Source organism: Petaurus breviceps, unplaced genomic scaffold, assembly GCF_028583685.1.
Source record: "Petaurus breviceps papuanus isolate PSGF00001 unplaced genomic scaffold, PetGlider_PUasm1.0 90601, whole genome shotgun sequence".
NCBI lineage: Eukaryota > Metazoa > Chordata > Mammalia > Diprotodontia > Petauridae > Petaurus > Petaurus breviceps.
Window position 1 is genome coordinate 59,535 of NW_027187282.1, and position 12,314 is coordinate 71,848.

Genomic DNA, 12,314 nt, shown 5'->3' on the forward strand with positions numbered 1-12,314 from the left:
CTCATAGCCCTAACCCCCATTATTCTTGGTTTTCCTATTTCATAGGACTGTTGGCAGAAAATTGTCTTGGAAACCTGAATGCCCATAGAAATAAGAGCTCTTACTACTCTTATTGTTCTCCTCTTTTAAAGGGGACAGAACCCAAGTTCTAGAAGTGAATTAGACAAGTTTCCACAAGGGACCTCAGTTAGCCCTTCTGCTGAGTGAAGCAACACTGCCACCTCATGGCCAAAAGGTAGTTCAAGTCCAGGACTGTGTGGTTCCTGCAGAAGATCAGCTGGAAAGTTTCTCCCAGAGGAAAAAAGGAGGTTGCTCTTTTAATCATACAATATGTTTCTCCTTACACATGATCTGGGGCAAGTTTCTTGCCCATTCTAAATCTCTTTCTACATCTGTCAAATGAGGGGGTTGGATACTATCCCCTGACCTTGTGACCTAAATTCTATTCCCACCTCTGTTAGTTAATAAACACTTATTAGGCACTTATTATGTGCCAGGCACTGTGCTCAGCAACACTGGGGATATGAGAAGAGGTGAAAGTCTCTGCCCTCAAGGAGCCCATAATCTAATGGGGGAGACAAGCAGCAAACAATTATGTACAAACAAGAGATGACAGATAGATAGATAGGTAATCCAGGATAAATAGGAAATAATTAACAAAGGGAAGGCATTTAAATTAAAAGGGGTTGGTAAAGGCTTCCTGTAGAAGGTGGGGTTGTAGTTGGGATTTAAGGAATCCAGGGGGGTCAGTATTTGGAGGAGAGAAGGGAGAACATCCCAGGCATGAGATCAGCCAGAGAAAAAGCTCAGAGCTATGACATGGATGGTCTTGTTCATGGAACTGCCCCGAGGTCAGTGTTACTGGATTAAAGAGTGGGGATCGGGGATGGGGAGGGGAAGGAAAGTTGGGTGTAAGAAGAGTGGAGTGGTAGGAAGGGGCTAGGTTATAAAGGGCTTGGAATGCCAAAAAGCATTTTATAGTTGATTCTGGAGGCAATGGGGACTCACTGAAGTTTATTAAATAGGGAGGTTATATGGTCAGACCTTTATTTTAGGCAAATCACTTTAGTGGCAGAATGGAGGATGGATTGGAGTGGGGAGAGACTTGAGGCAGGCAGACCCTCCAGAAATAGTCCAGGTATGAGGATATGATGGCCTACATTAGGAGGGGTGGCAAACTTAGAGGAGAAAAAGAGGCATATTCAAGAGATGTTGTAGAGGTGAAATCACCAGGCCTTGGCAACATCTTGGATCTAGGGGGTGAGAGTGAATGAGGAGTCTAAGATGGTGGACTGGGATGATGATGTTACCCTCTACAGTAATAGGGAAGGTAGGAGGGGGTGAGGGTTTAGAGGGGAAGATAATGAGTACTGTTTTGAACATTAGATTTCAGTGTCTGAAAGGCAGTTGGAGATGGGAGACTGGAGGTCAGCAGAGAGGCTGGGGCAGGAAAGGCAGACCTGAGAATCATAAGCATAGAGATAGTCTTTAAATGCATGGGAGCTGATGAGATCCTGTAATGCCAAACAAAGGCAACTTCCCAAGGTTCAAAATACCAGCATAGGTGCTGTCCATTTTATTCAGTGAAAAATTAAGAACAGAGAAAATAAAAATACAGCATCATTCAAAATACAGCATTTACCAAATGTAATTCAGTCAAGTACTACCCCACCCCTGTACATTACATTCATTTAATCAATCACAAAATCCCTCTTCTAAATACTACTCCACCCCTAGGCTGTACATTCATTTAATCCATCACAAAGCCCCTCTTCTCAAATGGAGATTAGTTTCCAATCATAAGTAAAGTAAATTCATTTGGTCAATCACAGAGCACAAAAATGTCAAAAGTTCCCCACCCTTGGATCACAGTTGAATCTTCCCCAGAGTTACAACAAACTTAAGCACAGCATTTAATACCCAAAGAGAGGTCTTTTCTTCATCTCGACCCGAGGCAAGTTCTCAGCAATCTTTGTTCCTGGGGAGACAAAGCATAGCAAGGCCACAAGATACATTGCCAGTGTCTTCATTAATCCATTCTTTGTCTGCAGAACAGTCCTAGGACCCATGAAAACATTAGCAAAACCCTCTTCCAGGATTTCTATAAACATACAGCAAGAAAATCCTTCTTCAGGGCTTCGGAACCAACAGCAAGGCTCTAAGACCTCTGCAACAACAGGACTGTCTTTCACCAGTGGACAAATCTGGCAAAACAACATCAAAACAGACAGACAAAGTACCAGCATAACAGCCATGTCTCTTCAGTCCTTGGCAGCTCTGGGTGGCAGCTCTCAAAAGTCCTGAGCAATTCAAACTGGCCCTCAGCAATCCTCTCTCTCTCTGCCTCCAAGATGCTGCTTCCAAAAAGTTCTTCTGCCTCTCTCTTTTCTTGTGTCTCTCTAAATTTATGTCACCAGCTCCTCCCAGTTCAGCACTCTCTTTTCACATCAGCAAGTCCATCCCACAAGTGAGATTTACAAGCTCTGGGTTTTAACACAATCAATCCAAAAACCAAGCCAATACAGGGAGATCTTTAAATTCCATTAATATTACAGATCCCCAAGTGAAGTAGTCTACAGGGACAAGAGAAGGGAGCCCAGTACAGAACCTCAGGGATACCTACATTTAGACGGCATAATCTGGAGGAGACAGAGAAGGAATGGTCATAGAGGTAGGAGGAGAACCAGGGGAGAGGCATATCCCAAAAACCTAGAGAGAAAAGAGCGTTAAGGAGGTGATCAAAAAAAACTTTGAAATTTACACTCTGGTAAACTCACTTCAAATTTCTCATCTTTAGTTTCCTCTTCTCTAGTAAATGGGTGATCAAAACTCAGAGTTTTAAACTAGTAATGGTTATGGTCACTTTTGAATAAATAAACTCGCTCTCTCTCTCTCTCTCTCTCTCTCTCTCTCTCCTTCCCTCTCTCTCTCTCTCTCTCTCTCTCTCTCTCTCTCTCTCTCTCTCCTGCCACCCTCTCCCACTTACACACAGTAAACCTTCCCTGGAAACATATTTTTAAATCTCCTTTTGATTTCAACTAAAATAATACTTTTCTCTAGCCTAAAATTCTTTCTAGCCTTGTCTTTTTAGTAAACTGGGTAGAATAAAGACTAAGGTTACCAGGAAGGAGATCAAGAGTGATAGCCGAAATTTAACTTCCCCACTCACCTGAAGGGTCTGGCACCATATTTGGTGTTTTCAGTCCTTGACGGTAATAGCCAAAGGAGGAACTGAATAGTTCCATTGGTTTTTGTACTAGATTACATGACCATTGTCCTGGAATGGTAAGCCACAATTCTATTTTAACATAGTGTGACCTTCTCCTGGTTCCATATGCCTTAAAATTTCACCTCATATTCATCTTGAGGTAGAAACACATCAGAGGAAATGGGAGGAGTGGGGAAGTCTAGGCAGGAAATGCTTGGATTAGGAATAATGTTAAATTTTTAAAAAATTGTTTTTGGTAGACTTGTGCCTAAAATGCAGAATACAGTCTTTTTTGACACTTCTTTTGTAAAAAAAGAAAAAAAATGAGTATACATAATCAGCTCTAATGTGGAGTGATGCAGTTGTAGTGCCATAATAAGTTATTAGAAATAAACTTGTGAACTTACCATAATTGATTTCATTTTGTTTTAAGCCTCCATTTTGTGATTGAGCTCATCTGATTAAGTTATTCTTCTCTAAGTTGTGTGTCAACAATGAGAAGCACCTATGTGGTATGAGATAATAAACAACTTCCGTGAATTTTTAAAAACAACTAATAAACACATGTAGATCCTCCAATAAAGGAGGTCACTAATGAGAAAATTGTATGTACAACTTGCTTAGTCATTTTGAAGTAAACTGAATTTTCAGCTAATATGAGCAACAAAATGGCAGACTAGACATTTTCTATCATCCCACATCCTATCAAACCTCTCCAAAACAGAAATTATGCACCAAAGATAAAGCAACTTAATATGTCTCCATACCTGGGACATGCAGAAGCCCAAAACAAGATAAAACACACAACATACACACGCAAATAAACAACAACAAAAAAAACCAGGAACACTTATTGATTCTGAGCTCACTCATCACTACTTCCCCACCTCCCATGCTACTGGTATTGAGGCTGCACTAACAAAGTCACAACATAGGCCCATATCAAAACCTACCCTTATACCCCAGGCTCCTATTTTCAGTGTCATGGAGACACTGGCTTCAGGTGTGGAAATTTGCTCAGGACTCAACAATCAGATTGACCACAGTCCTTCAGGAGCAAAAGTCTAGCCAGGACTGAAACCCAGAAATACTAATGCTGCAAAACTCCAAACAGCCAAAGGCATGACAGAGAATTAAAGAATGGGGGAGTGGAACAGGTCACCAAGACAGAACACTTCATGTGTGCAGAGAAGAGTGGGGAAAGAAGTTATGTAGTATTCCACTAAGCCTGAGCACAGCATCCATCCAAAGCTAGTTCTGACCACCTAAGAATTCTTTGGGGTAGAGAACTAAACTGGTGAGCTGTGAATAACACAGCAGAGGAGGGGATTGAGACATTTTAAGATTGAAACCCCAAGGAAATGTAATTATAGGGGAGAGTTAGAAAGGAAATAAGGAAAATAAGAAGAAAAAGAAAGGCTGCAGTTATCAAATATTTTTAGGAAGAAGGAATCTCAAAGACCTTGAATATAAATAGATAAATCAACAAGGAAAATACTGACAACAGAAGTAAATATGGCCTTCAGATCTAATAAATGAGTTCAGGCATCTTTGAATACTACAGAATGAAGTCAAAACTTGCTATGACAGAGGACCCTGTGGAATTTGAGAACATGCACAGCAAAATAATTCTAGAATAAATGGAATCTGCAATCCTTACCAAAGAAACAAAAGAGAAAACAATAGATTGGGTATACAAATGAACAAAAGTAAAGAACAACCTAGAAGGAGATGAGCAAAAAACAAAAACGTTAAAAGAAAATAGGCTCATTTTGGAAGCAAAACATATGAATCTCAAATACAGAAGATGTGGAGACAAGCTAAGGACCCCCAGAAGAACACAATAGGACAAAAACTCTTAACATGACAATGAAGGAAGTAATAAAAGACAACTGCTCAGCACTTCTGAGTGCAGAAAGTGAAATTCCAATTGAGAGAATTCACGGCTTGCCTCCAGAAAAAAAAAAGCCACGGCTGCAAACTCTAAGACATTCAGTGGTTTGCTTTAATAATTCAGTTCAGAAACAAAGTAACAAAGTGTTCAACAAGCCATCAGGGGAAAGACTTTCAAACACAAAGGAAAGGGCGGTAGAATAACATAAGACTATTTTATATCTACTAGTAAAAGGAAGAGGGAATGAATAATGTGTTACAAATTACAGCCCACAGTGACCTATCCTACAAATCTAAATTTAACTATATAGGTCAAAAGATGGATATTCAATAATAAAAGTTTGAAATCGTTTTAGAAAGAAAACCAGAACTGAAGAGATTATTTGCTTCTTGAACTCCCCAAACAACAGAATTACAGGAGAAGTGAATACATAGAGATAGCAACAGCAAACGAGTGGTAACAAAAAGACCATTAAGAAACTTCTTTCTAAATGACCACAAGGAGATAGAAGTGAATGTAGAAATCTGGTAAAGGTAATAGTGAAGAGGAAGACAGATGGCATTATGGTGAGAACTTGGCTATAATCCTGCTTAAAGGTGAATGTTTCTTTTTGTGGGATTACATTATAACATGAGAGGGTATATGAAAGGGAGAGAGGAGAAGAGGGAAAGGGAAGTGTGAGAGATGGTGAGAGGTCAAAGCAAGGGCTAGCAATGAGGTGAAAGTGACCTCTGAAGCATCAGAAAGAGAAGAGTCTACAGAGGAGTGGATGAGGAGAAGGATGAAAAATTGAAAAGGGGAGGAGGGAGAGAAGAAAGGAGACCTTACTTTGGAGATGGTAGGGGTTCCACTGATGAATGCTTCTATAGATGAAGAGAGAAGGTTGGTGAAGGAAAATGAGGACCCTACACTGGATAAGGCCTGTAGGATGTGATACTTGAAAAGTCAACTTGTCCTACATTGGAACTTCTGGAGAAAAGCAGAATTGGAAAATCATGGCCAGAGGGAAGATATTTCAAGGCAAATGAGGGGGGTAAAAAAAAAAAAAAGAAAAAACTGATCTACATCCTCTGGCATTGTTCTGGGAGTGACGTACAATGGCAAAGGAGAATCCATGGTTCAGCCCTACAAAATAGTGGCGGAAAGTATCTAAAGGACAGAGCTTAGAATGGATAAAGAATCCAAAGAAGAGAGTGACCAGATAATTCCAGGGATCAAGAATCAAAGAATGGAAGATGGCGGAGTAGAAGCAGGACCTCCGCTGGGCTCCGGCTCCCACCCTCCCCAATCCATGTAAAAAGGGGACTCTAAACAAACTTTGGAGCTGCAGAACCCACAAAATGACACAGAGAAGCTAACCTCCCGCTGAGAACAGCCCGGCAGGCCGGCAGGAATCCAGCACAGTGCTCTGGGAGTCGAGCCCAGCCCCATGCCGGGGCTTTAGCCCCAGGGCGGGCCTGACCAGCCGCTGGCTGGAGGGACTCCAAATCAGCAGCAGCTGTGGCCGTTTCCAGATTTATCAACACATAGATGTGAAGGACAAAGTGAGAGGTCAGTGCAGTCTGGACTTTGGGACCCAGGAAGTGGGAGTGCGTGGCTTTTACCCCCAGGGCGAGAAGCCACTGAGACGCCAGCACAGCCATCCAGCACCATGTGGCAGCTTCAGCCCCTGGCCTGCAGAGTGTAGGGGGAACAAGCACCAGTCTGAGGGGTAATCGCTCTTGCTTTAACCTGCTTGGATCTGGATTGCAGTCTAGGGTAGAGGTCCTGGGGTGTGTATCCAGCTTGCCAGAGCATGTTGAGGCCTCAGAGAGGGCACCCATCTAAAACCTCTGGCAGCTGAGAAAACCCCAGCATTTGGGATGAAAGATCCCCTGTCTGGTGGCATAGTCCCACTGTGGCAAAAAGCCCAGGGATCAAGTGACTGAGGGGTGACATGACCAGGCAAAGGAAACAAGGCAGACAGATTCCAACATTAGACTCCTATTTTGGGGACAAAAAGGAGCTCAAATCCAGTCTCAGACATTTGACACTTACTAGCTGTGTGACCCTGGCAAAGTAATTTAACCCTGACTTTCTAGACAATAAAATAAAACAAACAAAAACCAATTGAACAGGACTAGTTGAAGGGGAAGAAAGGAAATAAAGGCAGACCAATTTGACTGAGATGAAAAAAGATGGGGAAGAAATAAATAGCCTGATTAAAACAGTAAAGAAAAATAAACTGATGAACAAAACCCTAAAGGGAAAGTTATATCAAACTAGAGAGGGTATTAGTGAGAGAAGGAAGCCAGTAGGAACAGGGCCACATAAAAAAAAAAAAGATTAAAGTAAAATAAGTTAAGGAACATAGTACCATGTTCATAGCAGAAGAGGGTAAAAAATTATAACTGGAAAAGAAACCAATTTTAGGGAGAGGAAGAGGAAGATATTGAACCTAACTCATAACTTCAAATGTAAATGGATCAAAAAATCCAATAAAACTTTTAAGAGTGTTGGGGCAGCCAGGTAGCACAGTGAGTAAGAACACCGGCCTCAGAGTTGGGATGACCTGGGATCGAATCTGGCTCTAATCCTTAGCACCACACCCAGAAATAACTGAACTGGACAGGTAACCTTGAGCAAGTTACTTAACCTCAATTGCTTAAATAAAAACAAAAAAACTTATAAGAGTGACAGATTGGATAAGAAAACAAAACTCTACAACCCCATGTTTACAAGAAGTAGCTTTTTAAAAAAAAGAAAAAGAACAAAGACTTACGAAATAAAACTGAGGAATTTCTCTTTTGGAGGGGGGAAGCCAAGGCAATTGGGGTAAAGTGACTTGCCCAAGGTCACATGGCTAGTACATGTTAAGTGTCTGAAGTTGGATTTGAACTCAGGTTCTCCTGAATCCAAAGTTGGTGCTCTATCCACTGTGCCACCTAGCCATATCAATTGAAGAAATTAAAGGAAAAAAAAAACTTTACTCTGCATTAAGTGAATCCCCAAAAGCAGGCGTTGCCATCATATTATCAAAGCAGAAACAAATATTTAGAAAAGGGATAAATAAGTTAGTAATTATGCTAAAAAGAACAACAGAAAATGAATCAATATCAGTAATAAAATTATATGCCCCTAATAGCTTAGCATCCAAATTCATAATGAAAATATTATCTGAGCTTCAAAGAATAAATTAGAAAAACAATAATAACTTTGTAAAAGAAAATTATAATGAAACAACAGACCAAAATTGCTGGGATGTAGTTAAATAAGTCCTCGAGTGAAAATCAGGTCTTTACAAACAAACATTTACAAAATAAAAAAAGAGAACATTAATGAACTGAGTATGCATTTAAAAATTACAAAATCAACAAATAAATACACCTAAAATAAGCAAAAAGAGGAGATATTTAAAATTAGAGGTGTGAATAAATAAATTGCAAAAAAGCCATAGAAATAATAAGTAAAACTAAAAGTTGGTTCGTTGAAGAGATAAAAATAAAAAAAATTCATAAACCACTAGCTATTCTGTTTAGTAAAATGAGAGTAGAAAATCAAATCAATAAAATAACAAATATGTAAGATGAAATCATAGAAAAATCAGAAGAAATTAAAAGAATAATTGATCAGATGAATAACCCAAAGCACAGTTCTCACAAAACTGGGAACACAAAAGAAGTAAAAGAATATTTTCAAAAACATAAAATGCCTACACTCTCAGAAGACCAGATAGAGATCTTAAATAACTTAATCCTAGAAAAGGAAATAGGTCTAGCTGTAAAGAAACTACCAAAGGGGTGGAGCCAAGATGGCACAGGAGAAGCACAAACTTGGTGTGAGTTCCCACTCCAATCACTTACAATACATATTAAAAAAATGACTCTAAACAAACTTTAGAGCTACAGAAACCACAAAGAGACAGAAACAAATCTCTTGCTAAAGGCAGTCTGGTAGGCCAACAGGAAAGGTCTATCACAGCAGGCTGGGAACTGCGAGCAGTCTTGCATGAACAGAAGTTCCAGCCTCAGGTGGCCCCTCCCAGTGGCCGCAAGAGCAGATTTTAGGAGAGTAAATCACCAACAGTTGTGGTGGTTTACAGACTACTCAACCCTTAAAAGCCAAAGAAAATGTAAAAGATCAGTGGGGAACTTTGTTGGAACAGGAGTGGATGCAAGAGCGTAGTCTGGCCCCTGCCCCTGAGAAAAGAAGTGGTAGAGATACGAAGGCTGCAGCTGTTGCCATGCAGCTACTTCCAGAACTTTAAGCTGCTTGGATATGGATCGCAATCTCGGGTGATGTTCCTGAGAGGTGTGACCAGTGAGCCAGAACTTGTGGGGTCTATAGAGAGAGCAAAAAGTTCTAATAACTCCAGCAGCTGCAAAAACCCTAGAGATCTGGGACAAAGCCCCCTCCACTCTGGAAGCAAAGTTCTACTGTGGCAAAGAGCTCAAAAGTCAAGTAATTGGCTGGCAATATGAGCAAGCAAAGGAAGCACAAACATAACACACATGAAGTGGGAGGAAGACAGAGAAGTCAGAACTCCTGCATCAAAAACCTCCAAGAAAAATATGAGCTGGTCTCATGCCATGGAGGAGTTTAAGAAGGATTTTGGAAATCAAGTAAGAGAAGTGGAGGAAAAATTGGGAAGAGAAATGAGAATGATGCAAGAAAATCAGGAAAAGAGAGACCACAGCCTGCTAAAAGAGACCCAAAAATACACTGAAGAAAATAACAGATTAAAAAGTAGTCTAACTCAAATGGCAAAAAAGGTCCAAAAAGCCGTGAGGAGAAGAATGTCTTAAAAGCCAAATTTGTCAGATGGAAAAAGAATCTCAAAAACTCACTAAAGAGAATAACTCTTTCAAAATTAGATTGGAGCAACATGAAGCTAATGACTTTATGAGAAATCAAGATACTATAAAACAGATCTAAACAAAGGAAAAAAATAGAAGGCAATGTGAAATATCTCATTGGAAAAATCACTGACCTGGAAAATAGATCCAGGAGAGATAATTTTAAAAATTATTTGACTACCTGAAAACCATGATCAAAGAAAAGAGCCTAGACACCATCCTCTAAGAAATTCTCAAGGAAAATTGCCCTAATATTATAGAACCAGAGGCCAAAATAGAAATTGAAAGAATTCAATCGCTTCTTGAAAAAGATCCACAAAAGAAAATTCCTAGGATTATTATAGCCAAATTCCAGAGTTCCCAGGTCAAGGAGAAAATACTTCAAGCAGTCAGGAAGAAACAATTTGAGTACTGTGGAAACACAATCAGAATAACACAAGACCTCGCAGCTTCTACATTAAAGAATCAAAGGGCTTGGAATATGATATTCATAAGATGAAAGGAGCTAGGACTAAAACCAAGAATCACCTATCCAGAAAAAGTGAGTATAATGCTTCAGGGGAAAATATCATAATTCAGTGGAATAGAGGACTTTCAAGCATTCTTGATGAAAAAACCAGAGCTGAACAGACAATTTCACTTTCAAATACAAGAAGCAAGAGAAGCATGAGAAGGTAAACAGGAAAAAGAAATCATAAGGAACTTATTAAAGTTGAACTATTTACATTCCTACATGGAAAAATGATAATTGTAACTCATAAGACTCTTCTGAGTATGAGGATAGTTGAAGGTAATATATATGTGTGTATATATATATATATATGTCTGCATATGGATGTATATATGTATGTGTATATATATGTATATACACACATATACACACATATGAGTGTGGGCATATGTATGTTCACATATACATAGACAGAGGACACAGGATGAGTTGAATATGAAGGGATGATATTAGATATCAGAATTAGGTTGGAGCAAATGGAAGCTAATGACTTTATGAGAAATCAAGATGCTGTTAAACAGATCCAAACAAATGAAAGAATAGAAGGCAAGGTGAAATATCTCATGGGAAAAACCACTGACCTGGAAAATAGATCCAGGAGAGATAATTGAAAAATTCTTGGACTACCTGAAAGCCATGATCAAAGTAAGAACCTAGAAATCATCCTCCAGGAATTTCTCAAAGAAAACTGTCCTGATGTTTTAGAACCAGAGGGCAAAATAGAGGTTGAAAGAATCCACCGATCACCTCCTGAAAAAGATCCCAAAAAGAAAATTCCTAGGAATATTATAGCCAGGTTCCAGAATTCCCAGATTAAGGAGAGAATATTACAAGCAGCCAGGAAGAAACAATTTGAATATTGTGGAAACACAATCAGGATAACTCAGGATCTGGGAACTTCTACACTAAGGGATCGAAGGTCTTGGAATATGATATTCTGGAGGTCAAAAGAGCTGGGATTAAAACCAAGAGTCACCTACCCAGAAAAACTGAGTATCATGTTTCAGGGGAAAATATGGTCATTCAGTGGAATAGAGGACTTTCAAGCATTCTTGCTGAAAAAACCAGAGTTGAATAGAAAATGTGACATTCAGATACAAGAAGCAAGAGACGCATGAGAAGGTAAACAGGGAAAAGAAATCATAGGGAACTTATCAAAGTTGAACTACTAACATTCCTACATGGAAAAACAATAACTGTAACTTATGAAACTTTTCTCAGTAGTTGAAGGGAATAGAAATATATGTATGTCTATATATGAGGGTATATGGGCATATGAATACACATGTGAATATGTGTATATGTGTGTATAGGTATACATAGATAGAGGGCACAGGACCAATTTAATAGGAAGGGACAATACTTAAAAGGTGAAATTAAGAGATGAGAGAGGGATATAATGAGAGGAGATGGGGAGAGACAGAATGGGGTAAAGTATCTCATATAGAAGAGGCAAGGGAAAATGGTTACAATGGAGGGGAAGAACAGGAAGGCAAAAGGGAATGGGTCAACCTTATTCCCATGGAATTTGGCTTGAAGAGGGAATGAAATACACACGAAATAGGGTATCTCACCCTCCAGGAGAGTAGGGTGGGAAGGGAATCAGAGGTGGGATGATGGAAGGGAGGGCAGGTTGGGGGGAGGGAAGATGGGAGCACCCACTTTTGAAAAGGGACAGGATCAAAGTAGAGAATAGAACAAGTGGGAGGTGGGATAGGAGGGAGGGAAATATAGTCACTCTTTTACAATATATCTACTAAATTAATGTTTTGCGTTAGCCACACATGTACAACCTATACTGAATTTCTTATCCTCCCAGTAAGGGTGGGAGACAAGGGAGGAAGGGATTGAAGCTGGAATTCAAAG

At 39.7% G+C, this 12,314-nt stretch overlaps 1 long non-coding RNA gene across 1 annotated transcript in view; it reads right to left on the bottom strand.

The window, feature by feature from the left end:
* Positions 1 to 653: 653 nt before the first annotated feature.
* Positions 654 to 12,314, bottom strand: part of LOC138142617 (uncharacterized) — a 15,935-nt gene continuing 4,274 nt past the window's right edge. Inside the window, exons 2-3 of the long non-coding RNA XR_011163488.1 lie at positions 3,616 to 3,713; positions 654 to 2,709 (exon numbers count right to left, since the gene is read on the bottom strand). This is a non-coding gene — a long non-coding RNA (uncharacterized lncRNA). The remainder of the gene's footprint in view (positions 2,710 to 3,615; positions 3,714 to 12,314) is intronic.